Below are 18,855 nucleotides of genomic sequence, written 5' to 3'. Positions count from 1 at the left end.
CCGCTTTACGGAAACTCGCCGCGGATTGTAACTTCGGTGTAGGAGCGTCGCCGCCCGCCGCGGAGGCGACGGCCGCCGCCGTGAGCACCGCGCTCGCCCTGGATATCATGTTACGCGACCGTTTCGTCTGCGGCATCCGCAACGAGCTTCTTCAACAGCGTCTGTTCGCCGAAAGAGAGCTTACACTCTAAGAAAAAAAGGTGTGATCTTAGTCTTTTTGGGGGGTAAAACACTTGTCGCTGAGCTGACACCTTTTTGGGGGTAAGGTTACGCTGTTTCTTGGAGACTAAGTATTTATGCTCTCGCACATAGAGTAATGTTACGCTCTAATAGCCTAAACTTGCACTGACATAAGAAGAGTAACTTTAAACCAGTTAGGTATAACATTACGCCTTTCTAAAAGGGGTAAATGTTAGCCTGAGGAAAGCATAAACATATCCTAGCATGCAAGGTGCAAGTTTGCACCTTTAGCAGGTAAATTTATGCTATGTATAGAAGTGCAAAGTTACTTTGTCAAAGACTAAACTTATACCGTCATAAACAGAGCAAAGTTTGCACCCCTGTGGTGCAAGCTTATACCCTTACATGATGGATAAAGTTACCCTTCTAGTGGTACAAAGTAATGCCCTACTGCAAGGGGTATCTATACACTACTCGGTGGTGTATTTATACTGTCCACACGAGAGCATTATTACCCTTCTGTAGCGTAAACCTGCCCACTGAATGCAGAACTAAAGTTGACCCATATGGTAGAAGCCCGAGTCTTTCTGGAAGTGCAGGCAGTGTCAAAATGTTGCGACGAATCTTTCATGTGAGATGGTCTGTGTCATTGTGTGTTCAGGTGCAGGTACTACTGCAGAATGTACACAAAGAATTCATAAACGAATCGGAGAAAGAAACATACCGTCATATTTATTTTGTCACATGCTACACCATATTACAGCAATGACCCTGGCAGTCTTCTTCATACAGGTGGAGGCAGTATGTACCATGTATTTGACCTGCACAGAGAAGAAAACATATAATGAATTTTGCAACCACAAAGCTCAGACGACGTAACCATGGGCTTAGTTAATTCAGGTCTAAAAGTGTAAACCACACAAAAGGCAGGGATAAATGGAAATGCATGAAAACAATGCCACAAGTGCAGGCTTCTGTTTATTATTGAGAACCAAAATCAGAAAAGATATGCAGGAAAAACAAAACATGTCCTAAATGGCAGCTACTTAATCACTCACATATGCTGACATTATCACAAGCACAGTGGCTTCTCAGGAAAAATCCAGAATATTGTGCCCAGCTGCACGGTCAGGCTGTAGGCATCCCGGATGCGAGACTAAGAAGATTGTCATATCAAGAAACAGAAAAACATGTGCATGAAATGGAAGCTACTAAAAGGTGATCAAATGAAATGCCGTTTAACAAACCCTTCCCTCCATTCTCGTGTTTTTATTTCTCCGTATCTAGAGTGGTTAAGGTTTCATGCAGCCCTTGCTAACAATATGTCTCTGGTCTCTGATGCCATTATATGATTTGTTGCCCATACAGTGAATTTTCTTCCTAAAAGGGAAGTGTAGGTGATTATCTGAGCATCAATCAGTGATACTTCCAACTGTAATTTTCCCTGCATATATTACCTGTGAATTCATTTCCAATTAGCAAACAGCAGGAAGCTTGTCCCTGTGATGGCATTTTTGGGTGCATTCCATTGTCACAGCCTTTCGATACAGTTTAAATACCTGGTGAAAGGCCTATGCACAAAGGCTATGCACTATAAATCTTAGTGTACCACTCCTGGAAAACAAAGAAAAGCTTTCGGCTAAATGTGAAATAATAGCAAGGGCAACTTACACATCTAAAGAATTGTCTCCATGCATGAGGTAACGTCATACCCAAAAAATTATTTGGACCACATTATAATACAGATACTTTTTATTCACGTTCATAGCCTGTTTCATACTACACCTCTACATTATGCCTGTGCAAAAAGCTTTGGTTATGGACTGGCCTTCACTGACAGACTACATTAACTACACAAGCAGCACAGAACAGTCTCCTTCTAAAGCACTATTTTTGCTTGAGGAAATTACAAATCTCGTCTTCTTATTTAGACAGTGCTGCTTCTTCCAATGCTTGCAGCATATGCAGCAGCAGTAATTCTCATGAATTACATTTTGCTGGCACAATAGAATGTTACCTTTACACATCTTTTCAGATGCTTAGCATAATGAAATTGTAAACACTGACTGACAGCATTCAAGAATGGCTATTAAAACAGTTGCCTTCCATATCTGCTGTCACATGCAGTGCACGTGACCTTAATTAAATTTTAAGTTCACTCCGATGTGAAATGAAACTAATGTGGATTCATGTGAGTTATTGGAAATTATTCACATCAGCGAACAGCACCTTCCTACTCAAAAAGAAAGTGTGAACAGTACAAAGAAGATTAACAGCCTCACGTAGCTGCATATCACATTAAGCTTCACATGCATAAACGGTGCTAGTCATATTAGCTTGGTAGCATGCCACCCTGCCAAGCATTACCATAACTGTGTCATTTTTTTCTGACGTCAGCAACATGGATTGTAGGCAGCGCCTCTCAAACTAATTCAGTATGAAATCTTTGCTGAAGTCCAGCCTACTTTTGCAGAAAAAAAACTGCATTTATACGTCATGTCATAAAAAGTGGTCACAATTAATCAAACCATTATTCAGAAATTCTTTCAGAACTAAGTCCTCGAAAACATTGAAAAGCTCTAAAATCTCTGTAATAGAATGGCTGCAGCTGTGCAACATAGCATACTATGTTCACGGATGGACATCAAGCGATGATGAACTTGCAACAATGTCCCAATTACATAAAAACATACATACCACACACATCTAGTCCCGGCCACTTGTACGGAATCCAGGCTGAACTTCGGTGCTAGGAGTGACAATGGTTGTGCACCTTTGCATCCCTCCTTCTCCCAGGTGCACTGCAATAGAGGCGTCATTTATAGCATTAGTGTAATGGTTAGTGATAACTTATATGTTCATTAAACCACGTAATGGCAGCACACATGCTCAAAAAACGACCGGAATAGTTTGAAAACGAGAAACAACTTTTGATTCCAAATTTTTATCCATTACAGCACTTGCCACATATTTATAACAGGCATAACTGACGCAGTGCACTGGCACAATAAGCCTCGACAAACTTCTACAGCACAATGGCCTATTACCAGTGAATTGTCACTAAGTGCCTAACATAATTAACACATTTTCTAACAGCCACTGCAGAAAAAAGAAAGAACTATACTGTTACTGCTTACGAGATTGACAGTATTCATTACAGAATTTTTTTTTCGTTGACAGATTACCGCAGTGCAACCAAAATCCCTATTGTTCTAAACAGAAAAGCTTAGATACTAGCGTATTCTTCTATTCAACCTCTTAGAGCGACATCAAACCTAAAGTCTCACTCTTTCACAAGAGAATACAAGAGCACAAAAAGAGGTGACATAGACTGTACGCTTTTGTGAGCTAATGTTGGGCCACCAACTAGCCCCGACCTTTTCACTAGTAAAAAGAACTAAACAAGTTCACTTTTCTCTATTAGTTCTCAGCCTGAGTGAAGAGCCAGTTACATATCAACTTAACACCATTAGCAAGCGCATCTTGCCATTCGAATGCAGTAAAACTGCTGGCATGATAAGTCACATTCTGGGTTAGCAAAAATATTGCAAGGTGTAAGCGAAAACGGCCGCATGCCAGGAAGCGCAGAGCACAAATGAGCTGCTAATTTCGTGCCTATGAATAAATAAATTTCACGTTTACTGTTTTATCGTTTGCTTGCTACTCCGTGGTAAAGAAAAAAAAATTGACGCCGTCCATTCGCAAAAAAAAAAAAAAAAAGCGGCCTGGCAGAAGGAGTTGCCTTGCAGCGCTAAAATTATAAAGGGATTATGGTCCAATAGGAAACACATACAGTGCTGCAGTAGATGTGAGCACTGCGCGCAGTACGTGCCACAGAAGCGCGCACACTAATTTACTCGCCCCTTTCTGAACGGAGACTGCGGTTTGGACTTACCTTACTGAATGGTCGTGAGCAGGGACAAATACTTGGCGTTGAAGAGACGACCGGCAATGTTCTTTCGCACGGCAGACGAAGGATCAGAGCCTGCAGCGAAAGAAAGCATGAGAAAGACGCCGGCAGATTGCGCCGCTGCGATCGTGTGTTGTACACGATAGGCTCCCTCCGGCCGCACGCGACCGGCTCAAAACAAGAAATAGCAACAAGCAGCGGCTCGCGCACACAATCCATGATAAAAAATCTGTACTGAACACACCATAACTTGATGGCAGGAAACAACCCGTATGACCAAACGAAAATGTCACTTACTTGTACGGTTGAAATTGGGCTCAAAGAATCCGTACGATGAGGGCGCCGCGACGATCTGGCGTGCGCTGTTTCTTTCAGACGTTGACTCTTTCGCGAAGATGTCGCCCACTGCAGCGTCACACATCGATGAAGCTTGCACGATGAAGTAATCGCTGAACAGAACCTAAACGCACACAGGCCCGTACTGCAAGATGAAATGAGGAATGCGCGTCGCGACTTGCACGCACGGCACCCAGGCGCGGTAAACAGCGGCTTCGTCTTCGACTCTACGCGAGCGGCCAATCCAAATAGACAGGCACGTGATCTGAAGAGAGAGAAGCATGGAGAGAAGGAAGAAACCAGGAGAAACTACAACCCATCGCCAGCCATCGCTTCCAAAGCTTGCTTCGCGCCATAGAGGAATTACAGAGGAGGTTTTCCTTCCTCCATTCTTCGTGCCTTTCTTTCGTTCCGCCGGACCCCGCGCTTCCCCTCTTTTCCTTTTCTCCGCTGACTGAAAGAACGTCTGCGTTCCCAGTAGTGTCCCAAGGTCAAGCCGCCCGCGTGCGGGCGACAACCTTTGGTCCTTGCAATGTGCTGGTAGCTTATTATTTTTGCATGCGCCTCTCTGCCCTTGTGGCACGTATTTTTCCGCGCTTTCGGCGTGCGCACAACTCTTCCGTTATCGGAGACAACGAGCGCGGCGAGACTCGTCTTATCAGTCCTTGCAGTATCCCTTTGAAGCTTTTAATGCAGCCAGCTATTACGCAGTATGAATTACACAGATGCTGCCGTAAATGTGTGGCGTATGCAACAGAATAGTTTTCAGAGCAGCTGCAGCTTAAAGTTACGAGCATCATTCGGAAGTTCTCGTCAGCTCTCATTTACTACCGCGTACAGAAGGCACTGCGAAATATATATCAATAAACTGCCCTTCCTGTACTTCTAAATCAGTCATAGAACCGGCTAAGAAAGCGATGTGAATGCTGCAGCATTATTGATTCAATGTCAGGCACAGTAACAGTTTTAAATACTGATATTGCTGCGAGAAATTTCAACTTTCTTTTGTGCTTATGGGGCCGCACGTGTGAGGAGAATCCGAAGAAAAAAACCGCTCTGTTCAAAAATAGTTTAACTCAGTCGAAATAGACACAGCTGTAGAAATATTGATTTAATAAAGCCGCATCGAGTGATCAGAAGCGTCAGGCAAACAAAGGGGATTCACAACATTTGAACATTTGAGGAAGATGGCGCAGAAGAGGGCTTCAAACGACAGTCGACAACTGCTGATGCAGCAGTTCTCACCTCTCATCGTTCCAGTGTTCGCGAAGTTCTCAAAATATTTTCAAAATGGGTCAACAGAGCAGAAATGGAGCACTGCCAGCGCTATGCCAGCAAGCACCCGTTAAGACGCTTCAACCGACTGGTTATTCGGGCGATTCCGTCTATTATGCGCGCTTTCATTTTATTCAATATAGGCAGTTGCCACCGCTGAATTTATGCTTTTGTTAAAGATTGGTTCGTCAGTGCGATACAATGTGTCCTTTAGCTCAGTTTTATTTGTGCATACAAGACAAAAGCCTCAGTCATCCGAAGCAACTTACGATGATGAAGGAAAACCTGCCGGTTTATACGCCGTAGTTTCATTTATTTTCGAGCTTGGGTCTTCGGGCTGCGTCTATCTAGTGCAATGTACTGTTTAGTGCTTCTCATTAGCCTCTAAAAGAAAGAGTTATTTCCTGACGCATGAACCATTCCATAAGAATTCACAATGCACTGCCGCAATATAAGCGCCTTGATTACTGTTTCCTCTGGCATCCGGTTTGTTGCGGAATTCGATGCTTCCATAGCGCTACAGTTCGAAAAAAAAAATTGGAGGCAGTCAACTTCATTTCTGAATATCAATACTATACTTGAGTGCATTAAAGCTGCGCGGAACAACCTAAAAGCTAAAAGTTACGTACACGTACACTGAGTTTAAGCTAATTTCTGCTCTTGTAGGCGTGCAGCACAATGCCATACGCAAGAGAAGTTCGAATAGACTTAAATCGCGTTGGTCACCTCGCTCCCTGTTTATCAATTTAAAATAAGCTGAAATTGAATTGCTTCTATGTGAAACACTTGTACGCGCCAAAACATGATCAGGAAATGCAGCTATCTCGAAAACTGATTACTATGGGCTTCGCTATCTTGTGCCGAGAGAAAGGATCTGTACACTTGTTGGAAAGGAAACGTAGAAATGTCTTTTACGCTGCGTTGAGGAGTTTCCGAGCAGATGTACAAATGCTGGTGATCTCATAGTAGACCAGCAAAAGTGCGACTCTGAGGCCTGGCTCGTGTCTTGGTAAAAGTGCTCTAAACAAAAATGTACCTATATATATGGAATGGTCAGGCCACGTTCACAACTCAGTTCAGATGCAGAATTATTCCTTCCCTAGTTTCTTGCATTTTTGTTTTTCAGCGTTGTCAGTATTAGTGGTGAAGATCACGCGTTTATCAGCGAGTAGGGCTCTTTTTTGTTGTTGAAATGGAGCAGAAATATGAGAGTGCAATTTATTCGGGATTTGCGTTACATTGCATCTTCAGCTAACATAAAATTACAGCGTAAACAATCTCGCTCGTTCGTCTGATTTTGATTTATTAACTTGTATGCATGTTAACCTGAACCCTTTCTGTTATTCGTCTGTTATTTGCTTAGGAACATGTGCCACAACGAGGGGTTATTCGAAAAGCAGTGCACGTTATTCGAAATTGTACGGAGGGAATTAACCGCCCTGGTACTTATCGTACGCTATTAGAAAATGAAGAACAGCGCTGACTAATAGAGCTTACGCTGGCTGTGAAGCAAAACTGTTCCTTTTAAAGCTTTTATTACCTCTTTAATAAAAGCTTAACCACAAGCCGATATTATAAGCGCAATAATTTTCATGCCTCTGGTGTGTTGAAGCGCTAAACTGTTGATTTCGTTCAGAGCTGCGATTGGTCAGAGGAGTAACACAGCACCGATCATGCCGTCTGTCTTTGCTGACTTACTTCTTTTTTAAAATGATATCCAATCATGAGTATGAAAGCACATGCACCGAATATTAGTGATTATTTTGGTCGTTAGCAACCAAGAGCATGTTTGCATGCGTGATGGTTGTCGTGGCCGATCGCGGCCAATGCACCTTTTTTCAGTAACGTTCTGTGCATCCGCCAAGCCACATCGTCCGCCATTATTGCCGACCATGTCAGGCGGAGATGGGCAGAAGATCGCTGTACGTGTTCTTCGAAGAAATAGCTTATGGTCCCTTGAAGAAGCGAGGAGGCGCGGTCAGTGTCGCCAGCGCGGGTGAAAGGATCAGTGCAGTGGGGGAGCGTGAGCCAGCGTAGCTTTTAACTATTGTCCTCAAAATAACCCCGCTTTCGGGAGAGGGCCATCTTCGAGAGGGAGGGGAGGCGGTGAGGGCTGCATACTTTGCTGTACAGCGTCTTCGCGCAGAGGGAACACAGCTGGTTTGAAGAGTAAAAAAGGGGGTAAGTTTTCTGAAAGAGACTAACGGCCTCCGCCACCTCCACACGGGTGTAACGATGCACTCTGCAAAGTGCATCTTTAGTCCATGCACCTTCAGACAGCATAAGTCGTGAAGATGCACCCTTCTTACACCCTTTTTTCTTAGAGTGTACGTTCCAGAAGGCTTTCGACCTCGCCGAGAGGGCGGAGAGCGCTGCCCTGCAGCAGCAGAGCATAAAGCAGAAAACAGAAAATCTGGAAGTGCACAAGACAAGCCAGAAGAAAGAAGGTGCAAAGGGAGAACAGCACACTCCGCGCAAGGCGCGCTGCTACAGATGCGAGGACCCGCACGACCCGGGTGAGTGCAAGTTTCGCAATGCTGCATGTAACTTTTGCAAGAAAATTGGGCACATCGAAAGAGCTTGCATCACAAAGAAAAAACGCAAAACTGCAACTCATCATCTCGAGCTTAAGCCTGCAAGCCAGAATACAAGCATGGCACATTCGCCAAAGAGGTCAGCACAGGAGCTATATATACAGTCAAGAGCTTGCAGGCATGCCCAAAGTTCATGTTACCGCTACGCGTCAATGGCAAGATGTTGGATTTCGAGGTTGACTCTGGTGCAGCATATTCGCTAATCAGCAAGAAAACCTACGAGCGCAGCTGGCCCACAAAACTTCCTCTGCTGGTGCAATCAGACTTGAACCTTCACACGTGGTCAGGAGAGCAATTGACTCTCGTTGGCACTACGGAAGTACAGGTTCGGCACAAGTCGAAGGATTACGTTCTTTCACTGCATGTCATGGAGGGCAACGGGTGCAGCCTTCTGGGCCGTAACTGGTTCAACGCGCGAAAAATACGTCTACATGGCGTAAACCAAATGCAAGACGCCACGCGAACCGAACACGCAGTGCTATGTCGCCTGCTTGAAAAGCATGAACGTGTTTTTGCTGAAGACGTTTTAAGCTACGCGGGACCACCAGTCAACATAGAGTTAGACCCAAACGTCCCACCACGCTTTTGCAAAGCTCGACCGGTTCCCCTTGCTCTTAGACCAGCTGTCAAGGAAGAGTTGAATCGTTTAGAGCAACAAGGCATTTTGCAACCAGGTCAGCATTCCGACTGGGCGACACCCTTGGTGCTTGTTCGGAAAAAGTCTGCTAGCGGCGGTCAGCAGCCGTTTTTCGTCATGTTTGTGTGAGCGGTGTGGCTCATCTGTTCGCGCTAGAAAAATGATATTGAGCACATTGTAAAGATAATTGTATCTTCTTTGCGATGGTATGTGTTGCTAAAAGCTATTCACGTTAGTATAATAGCAGTGAGCAACAGAGCGAGGGGCATAAAACGATATTTTTGCTCGACTTTCCTGCGTTTGCCTTGCTGTTTACGAAAACTACTGCTCCCAAAAGAAAACTGCTTCTGCAGCTTTTAGATGAAGTGTGACTCGAGGACCTTACAGGCAAGTTATTGAGTTATATTGGGTAGTTATTTAGAACTGGTGCCATAAAAAAGAGTGAAATTTAAAAGAATGACGCATTAATAACTCCTAGTCCAATTCATAAATCACAAACATATTTAGCAGGATTGTAGATAGTACCCATGTTGTTAATTCTTGAAAATTTCATTGAGCTACATGTCATAATTTTTTAGTTTTCATTGTTCAAAGTTGGTCGTAACCTAGAAACTGCGCTTTTTTTAACCGAACGTTAGAAGCAAGTAAACGTCGTATAGAGAACAAATTTGGCACGCGAAATATTTAGGAAATATTCAAGGACCTGCTCAAGGCGGAATTTCGCTATGACAAACAGAACGGTATTACTGCGCCATTCAATTGCGCCATTTTTTGGTGCGCCGTAACCTCCGCAAAATACATCCAGCGCGAAAGATCACTGTTATATTCCAGGCTTTTTTGACAGGAACTGAAGTCGCTGGTCTTAATACTACCAGTGATGTAAATTTGGGTATGATAAACGACTCATGTTAGCTCGCACTCGCCCCTTTGTTGGTCGACGGGGCTGCTGCATTTGAATCTCGCGGGCGTTTTGACTCAACAATGGAGTTCCGCCGGTCAACGACAGTGGCGCTGTCAAACATTTTGAAGCAAGACTTATGAGACAGACGACTGACTTCGCTGAAACCTGTCCTGCCTTTCGGTCGTTTCTTCGGCTGCTCAGCAGGCTGTCATCGGCGTATCGTGCTGTTTTGCTTGTTGGTGTTTTTTTACTGTGCTTTTGTATTTCAATGAAGTGAAGTAGCAGTCACTGACCATAGTCGAAAAAAGAAAGACGTTTCGAAACCCGTACGGGTTTCTTGGTCACAGTGAGCAGGACAAGAGCGGTGGCGAATTTATATCCGGAGAATGTGACGTAAAGATCGGGCGTAGATGCCTGGCATGGGTCCAGCGTTCTTGTTTAATGTTGCTTGTGTTGTCTGGATGAATAGCGATTCCAGCAGAAGGCGCGTCGTCAGGTTTCTCTCCTTAGATAAGATGGAGGCATTGCCCCAGTCAATCTGGTGGCCAGTGTCGTGAGCATGACCCGCCAGCGCATTTGTGGCATGCTTTTCGTTTTTCACATCACGTTGGTGGTCCTTTATGCGTCTTGAGAACTTCGCGTCCCTGTCAGGAAGGCGGGGGCAGCCTCACAGCTCTCGCTGTGTTGCACGCGCCGTCGTGAAGCAGTTGTGCGCCTCCTTCCCGAGCTCAAAATGGCATATAACAACAGCAGGACACATTGCTGTGTTGTAGGATGCAATAATACATATAGAAATTCGCCTCGGACAAGGTTTTATGGATTTCCAACGCGACATTGGGAGACGGCCCACCCTTCGCGACGGACTACACGCGCGCGCGGTTTCTGGTCAAACATTGGTCAAACCCATGCGGAAGACGCTTACTTGACTCATGCATTACCTCCTAGACAGGTTTTTGACTCATGGCAAATTCAGCAGACTCGGAGGAATGCTAATGGTCTGGGAACCCTTCCCTTTTCTTGCACCCACGATTTTCGGTCATTGACCTGGCTGTCAACAATATGTGGGCTCAAAAAGGCACGCCGAAACTCGCCCGCAGTCACACCAGAGGAAGAAGCCCAAATTTTGCGCTGCAAAGAATCGTTTACCTAAAGCCCAACCTCGATGGACACTTCCCAGGCGTACACGCGAAGCGCCTGCGCGCCCAGCACGCGCCGCGACGGGCGTCGAAAAGTGGCATTCACCTCCATGCTCCTGGTGCTGGCTCGCTCCCCCTCCCGAGCCGACTGAAAGAAGCCGTGAACAAAACATGGTTGGGGGGCGCTGAAAGGACGAATTAAACCGCGAAGAAAAGTTCGGGGAACACGAAGCTATGAAGAAAAGAGTCCTCGAGAGCCCCGCGGTCCTCCGATTGTTGTCAACCGGACCCCGCTTCCGACGCGCGCGCTAGCGCCCGTGCGCAGGCGCCGATATCTGACATGCACAGATATCTGCGCCCCGCTCGCGCCTGCTGGCGCGTAGCACCTCGCGCATGCGCAGACAGGTTCCAGCGTATGCCCGTGCGCGTAGGCGCTCCGCCCGTACGCCTCGGAAGTGTCCATCGAGGTGGGGCTTTAGTTTCAGCTATGCGCGGAATCCTTGCTCGCTTCCACTGCGCCTTGTCGTCCAGCGTCTTTTTCGACAGTAAAGGCACGTTTTCAGGGGCAACGGCAACATGCTCCTGATAAATCTTTGCCTCCACGTTTGAACGACTGGATGATAATTTTGTACAATAATTATAAATCCTAATGTCGAAGAATCAGGGCACTTGTACTAAATGCGTAGAAATTAAACAAACCTTGCAATTAAATTCTGCTTTTTGAGCACAAGCTTTCTGCAAGAATCCTGCATGAAATAGCCAGGATACTCCTTTTTTGCAGAATCCCAGTCAAAAAGCTTTATGTTTTCCGCAGGAGTTTCAGTGCGCCCAGGCGCATCGCCGCAGCTCGCATTCCCTTCTGCTTGCAAAACATCGTTCATTTAGTCCGAGACAGGACGCTATGTGTGCGCGCGGCTATGTACATAGAGTTTACATCTTTTGTGATTGTGCGCAGTGGCCGCTCGCGCGCACTTATTTTCGGACAATGTTTGGACATTAGCGCGCGAGCGGCGCGAACTTGATTACTTTTGTATTTTGTAAATAGTGTACAAAGCTCTCCCCTATCCTTTCTAGCTGTCGCTCCCGTCTATACTTTTCCTCACTATCCTTTCCCTTTCATTTCCGCCGGCTGCAGCTCGGGTGCTTAAGATATTAGATAGCAATTGCCGCGGCTGGCAACACTGTTTTGCTTCACTTTTTTTTTAATAAACCACTACCACCACCACATTTCATATCACCCAAATACTGACGCACGTGTTGTAGCGATAATGGCCTGGCAGTTGCTGAAAAAAGAGAAAATATGAGTGGCAGATTACGCAATTGGCACATCATTTCAAGGCGTAGTTTGGACAGGGTATTCCACATCGAACACCGGAGGTGCGACAAACGAGAATGTTATGAAGTCAGGTTTGCGCCGTTCGCTCAGAAACTGCAGTTTTCTAATTACCTTCAATGCTATGCCGCCTGGCCGCCTTTAAAAGTTCAGGGTAAGCCTTTCTAAATGCAGGAACACCCCCGGCTTGCAGGTGGCTCGTTTTGGACAGCGTTTCACACCGCTCCAAAAACACGGCAACGGCAGCAGCGTGTTTACATTTGCCTGCCTTGCAACTGCGGCTGGCGGCTACACGCTGTCTACGGGAAGATAGCTACATAAAAAAAAATTGAGTGGGTGCAGCGCTGACAGGTATTAGATAGAAATATTTCTTAGCGTTGATTTGATCGTTTTCGGTGGCGCAGGGATGCTTGTCTGCGCAATGCACCGGGGAGCTAGATTCACTCCCGTCGCACGACACTACCTTTTTCACATTGTGTACATGGCCTGCTTCAAAAAGCTTCGTTCCTTTCCTGACATTCGCTCCTCGAAAGAATTTTTCAGCCTCATGAATGCATAGGTCGAAATCCCGCCTCTACGAACAGCGGCAGCCGCTAGCAGATGCCATCCCATCGCTGTCGCGGGGCGAGCCTTCCTGACAGGGACGAGGAACTGGCCGCGCGGGGGAGCTGAACCAACGCCTCTGAACGCAGCCTCGACGGTGGCGGTGCCTGGCGGGTGCAGGGTGCCTATAGCACTTCACGTCTTTGTAAGCTCGTCCGGCGACACGTTGCCGGTTGGGGCAGCAACTCCAAACTTCTTGAGAAGCAAAACTTATTTATTGAAGACGGGACCGGAAACAAGAACTTAGAGAAAAGGGCGGTTTAAAAAAAGGCTTTTAAAAGAAGGGCTGTAGAAAAGCGGCCGAAACTGAGACTCGGCGCGCTCCTGCCTGCTGTTTGTTCGCGGAGGGTTTTAACACCTTCGATAATTGTGCGGAGCTTTATCAAATCTGCTCTCGCCCAATTTCAACCAATACTGCCGCGATGGCTCTGTACATACAAGTTGGCGGAGCCCAGTGCCCGCCAGAGCCCGACTCTGGCGGACCGCGAGCTTTTCCTGAAACATTCGCACTTTCCGAGGCGCCAGCAAAGTCGACTCCACCGCTTCACGCGACAGTCGGGTGGTTTCAGAAGGCGCCGACCTTATTCTCCCCCACCCCCACTTGAGAGCTCATCTCTTTTCAATGGGAAACGGTCGCCGACCCTCTGCAACCCTGACAAGGCTGTTCGCAGTACGCTCCCCGTTTCCCGAGGCCTTGGAGAGCGCCCGAAGCGCTGTCTCCATTCTAGACCCCTCCAGACTTCGGACAGACACGGTAGTAATCGGCGAGAGGGGGAAAGAAGCTACTGGCGCCGTAGGCCTCTAGCTTAACACTACCCTGTCGGGTGGTTCGCTTGCCAACCATCAACCGGTCGCGCCTTCTTACGCTCTCGCCACAACCTCCTTCTTCCATGGTAACGCATTTCCTTCTAGAGGATAACTACCCTCCGGGTGGATACCGGGCCCACCCACCGGCAGTGCCTGTGTGGTTCTTTCTTGTGTTCGTCTAGGTTGCGCTATAGTTCTTTTGTTACAACATGCACCATCTAGCCCAACAAGAAGTTCTAAGCCGGTAGCGCCCTTTTCCTTCCTCCATCTATGGTAACTCACTTCTTTCTTCCAGCTTAACTGCCCTCCGGCTACTCCCGCTGCAACCACCTACCGTTTGCGCCTTCCTCTATTTTCACTGTGCCCTCTAATTCCACGGTAACCATCCTCCTTCGTCGAGGGTAACTAACGTCCGGAATAGTTCGGCGGGAACTACCCACCGATTACGGATGCCTGCGCTCGATCTACTCATAGCCTTCCCCCTTCCGCGGTAACCGCCCCACGAGTGTTTCGCATGGCAACCGGTGGTGGCGATGATTACGACACACTACTGCTGCGATTACTACGACGATGACGACGCGAAGCCCGCGAACTGGCGTTTAACGGCTGTCGCTGTAAAAAAATAAGGCAGCTCCAGGAAAGATAAGCTTCGGTGGCATCCTCGTCTGAAATAACACACGAAACGCGTGCACGTGCAGAGTATAAAGCCAGGCCCGCATGAAGCGTATCTCGCAGCAGAAAACGCGCCGCATGTGAAATGCACGCGGCCAAGCTGCCAAACTTGCGCAATTAACGTGGTCGCTTCTCGAGCCCGCTACTAGCCCCCCCCCCCCCCCCCCCCGTAATGGTGCAAGTTCGGCGGCACGGCTACGTGCGTATCACGCGAGGCGCGTTTTCACGTGCGAAAAACGCTCCGTACAGTGCAAGCCTAAGAGGCCAGCAGCCAGCTGCGGCCATTTCATTTGTGTTCGTAATTTACGAATGATCAACCAGCAGTGATATTATTATACCCGCCCATGCACCCCTCAGCGCGCGTGCACAGTCGTATTCCGCTAGGACATGACTGCAGCATTCACCATTGCAGCATTGCATTGTATGAAACAGCTTTGTACGCCGTGCTATGAAACTCTTTCTGCTCGGTCTTTCCTTGTATCCCATAACAAAGGGAGGCGTACAGCAGAAAAGTTAAAAATAAAACGAAACTCCAGCTGGCAGTGTGGGTTGCCATTTTTGTTGATTTAAATTTTAAGATACCATCAGAGCGGGGATTGGCGGGGTCTCTGCGCGTACGCAATTCCTGGCGCCGACCCGTCCACGCAGAGCCTGCGGCAGCTGGCCACCTCCACGAACGGTCCCGAGAACAGCCGCTCCTGCCGCCGGAGCGCGCCTCGTGGCGATGGCAGCTTTCCAGTGGACTACACTCTAAGTGGACGCAACCAGTCGATCGACCAGTGTTGCCCCACCACTCCGCTGGGTGATCCATCCGCAGAGGGCGTGATCCAGGAGGAAGGTTATAGGGACACTGAGGAGAAATTCAAGTTGGCTTCTATCGATAGAATACCAGCTCCGAAACACAAAAACACCACTCTATCTGAAAACAAAAGCTCTTGTAAGGTATAAAAGAGCAAGAACTAGAATACAGGCATCGGCGCCACGAGCCAATCTCGCAAGTACAAGTGTGATGATGAAATAGGCGAAATTTTCCGACAGATCCCTGAGGCTGACAAACGAGCAGGAAGGTTCCGTGTTTGATCAATATTGAACTATGTAGGTTTTGTTTTGAAACCGCCATTGCACTTTTATGAGACGAGGGGAGGGGAAAAAAGCCAACCTGAATGTTAGAAGAAGAAAACCTGCAATTGGCGGCGCAACAGGCGGCCAGCTGAGTTTCGGTGTGTGTTGGGGTGCTTGGCGGCTATGTGTTTTGCGCGCTCGCATGTTTTCGTTATCCGCCCCTATTTACAAGGGCGGAGCAGCAGATGACCTAAAAGTGCCCCTCTAAGTGCTCCTCGGACGAAGTTCTGGAACGGCACGCAACTGCGACTACGAAATACAGGCACAGCACCGCTCGCGGCGTGTTCGCTTCGTCAACGTACCAAGACGCTGGGCTGCATAACGAACACTACGAGGACAATTATTGCAGAATTTAAATATGCCCGCACGTGCCAGTCGCTACACATCAGTCGTGACGGTGGCTCGACGATGACAGCGACGCTGCCGACTCCTGTGCGCTAGTACTTTCTTGCCAGACTCGCCGCCTCAGCCCTCAAAAGCACCGCGCACTGCGTGGGGTTGAAGTCACTGAAGGCAGGCCGCAGTTCGTTGCGAGAACTTCGTTGTCGGGATCGTGAACGGGATCCTTCTTAACGGTGGTGCAAACGTAAACGAACCGACGACGGCTGATTGACGCCCCAACGTCCGGCCGGCAGTTAATTGTTTTCATTTCGGCTGTAGCGAGGCGGGAGCGCAGCGCTCGCGCCAGCAATCACGGAGTCCTCGCTTCCATTTGCTCCGCTTTACGTCACTCGTCTACTATTTTGTCATCAGAGAGCCCCTAGTTTGAATCGTAGCGGCGGAAAAAAGTTTTTCAACTTCGAATCCAAATTTCTTAGCAATAAATGCACCTTTCGCTGCCGCACAAACGGCAACAAAGCCCCAGAGTGCCGATCTATCAGATTTTAAACAAAAAAAAATTGAAAGCGTTGTCCTCATTGTCATTTTAAGGCACTGCCAGCAAAAAAACAACCCGAACAGCGAAATCTCCAAGTATTCATGCGCTCACAGAAGGGCGCCAGGATAGTTTCGCTTCCACTGTCTTTGTACCGATGTTGTGTGCTCTTGCAACAGTGACTCTCTCATCATTACGCAGGTATTATTTTATTGGGTTTCACTACCCCTTAAGCGTTACCTAAGCACCCAGAAACAGTGCCTATTGTAACTGTTCTACCGTAGTCCTGAACCCCAACCTCTCGTGTTTTTTTTTTTTTTTTTTTTGTCGCGGCTCTGCCACCATGGAATACCACCAACAGCCGAACTCACCAATCTAATGGTCTTTAAGATGTGCATGATAGCATAGCTTAACACTATCTAGAAACGTCAGGCAGCCGCTCGAAGAACCCTGGAAAATAACTTAGTCTAATGGACGGACTTTTGGTATGATTCCTGACTGGAGAGGCAAGAAATCACAGCAAATGAACGCCCAAAGTAAATTCAGCGAGTGAATGGGATTGTATAACAGGGATCTTGGCCCGAATGTGTCCAACTAGTGTGAAGAGCTCTTTTACAGTATTCATTTTTGAAACAGCGCAACAAAGACGGGACGTGGAAACTGAGGGGTAAAGACAAATAGGCGCTGTGCCTATTTGTTTTTACCCCTCAGTTTCCACGTCCCGTCTTTGTTGCGCTGTTTCAAAAATGAATACGTACCAACTTGCCCAAATTTCTGCTTTACTCTTTTACAGTGCTGCGTATTTTCGCATGCCAAACTCCGAAATAATTCGACTACCGACCGGAGATCAGGCTGCTTATGATTTAGAAACTTTCATAAAAAGGTCATGGATTTTTTACACCCTAATTACTGGCATGTGAAGTGAAAAAAGTTTTTAGGCTAAAGAAGCCGTTAATGGACTGGATGAAAAGTCAAGTTCTGCCACAGTTACCGCTGGCAGGAAAAATGTCACCGAGGAATTCAGCTATCGTTGCCAAATTTCGCTTGAAGAAAACGCCTGGCTCACCAAAGGCGCATGCGAACTCGCTGTTGCAGTACACGTTGGTTCGAGTTCTTCGAAAGATTCTACGCCTGAAAGAGCAAAGGTTGGACCCATGGATACGAATGTCGCTAAGCAGGGAATTATGTCCTCCCATGAAGCTAAGAAATCAGCAGGCGACTCACATGGTCTTCTATACGGATCCTGTCCGGTTTAGTCGGCCATATTGACAAAGCTTTTTTTTGGGCTGCTCGTGAAGTCAGTCGTGAGGAAAGCAACGTGAAGAGGGGAACCAAACAACCAATCACAGACAGGGCTGGTCTGAACGCGGCACCGCCTCCAGTGTCCGTCATTCGACAGCGTCGGTGCCGGTTATTTGGTGCGACAAGGGCGGAAAAATGCTACCAATGGTAGGTCACGAAATGAAATGAAAACGCCATGAAACGCTGCTAAATACGGCTTTCCTAAGCTTTATCTCAAATGTTCGCTATCAGCTTTAAAAAGAGCACGGCCGACAGCGGCGGGCATTCTGTTCGACGACCGCCGAGCACGCTTGTTGCTACGCCGCCGCCGAGTGATTCAGTTCTTTGCGGGCGCAAGTCAGCCCGAATAAAGAGTTTCGTTTCGAAAACATTCTCGCTGTGTTCCTGTTCGCCGGACTGCAGTCACCACTACGTGACAATATGAAATTATGGAATATTTCATTTTACCACACTTCGCGCTCCACAGCTGAACGATAACTGCGACATGCTGTCATTCTGCAGGCGTCCAAGTCCTGTTGGTTTCGTATTCTATATCCCCTTGGCAGCGGCAGCGCTTAAAAATGTTCTTTCGTCGTGATTTGAAAGCTTTCATGTCTCCATTCAGAGCACACAATCAATGCTTTCGGTTCCAACTAAGATTAACGTTGAACGCTCAAATGAAGATGTACACTCGTCTACATATTCGTCCGTAAAATTCAGTTGAATGAATTTTGAACATTGCATTGCCGCGTGCTCTTCAAAAGTAATAGCTTAATTGAGAATGGGCACGACATAATGTTATGGTGAATCTTGGAATTTTTTTTATTGATTAAAAACCATTTGTGTACGCTGCACTCCTCATATTCTTTGCACTTTGCCGTCCCTCCTGGCTGCTGCTAATAATGAAAGAAATACTTCTATCCCCTTTTTATTTGCCCAAGTCAATAGAGACGCCGAACTGGTACTCCTTGCTTCTGTGTCTATATCTAAGCGGCTTACCACGCATTGCTTACCTGTGAACGAATCCTGGCGCCACCGAATAGTCCGGCCTATTGCATGCTTTCCTGGCGATTGCCGCAAGAGCGACGCGTAGCTGTTGTACGTAGACGCAAGCAGCGGCCACAGCTATCTGGGCGTTTACAAAAGCCCGACAAAAGTCGGGTTAAGTAGGCTGTCGGGCCGAGCGAGCTAAGG

General features: G+C 47.2%; 1 long non-coding RNA gene across 1 annotated transcript; it reads right to left on the bottom strand.

Moving 5' to 3' along the window:
* Positions 1-886: 886 nt before the first annotated feature.
* LOC149357524 (uncharacterized) lies at positions 887-4,681 on the bottom strand. The gene is made up of 4 exons (XR_016291849.1): positions 4,388-4,681; positions 4,076-4,165; positions 2,878-2,981; positions 887-1,001 (listed from the first exon to the last, which is right to left on the bottom strand). It is a non-coding gene; the product is annotated as an uncharacterized LOC149357524 (long non-coding RNA).
* Between the last annotated feature and the right edge of the window lie 14,174 nt (positions 4,682-18,855).

The sequence above is a fragment of the Amblyomma mixtum genome, chromosome 3, assembly GCF_055824585.1.
Source record: "Amblyomma mixtum isolate Tamu chromosome 3, ASM5582458v1, whole genome shotgun sequence".
NCBI lineage: Eukaryota > Metazoa > Arthropoda > Arachnida > Ixodida > Ixodidae > Amblyomma > Amblyomma mixtum.
Note: the sequence above shows the minus strand (reverse complement) of the source record. Positions and strands in the feature narration are given on the sequence as shown.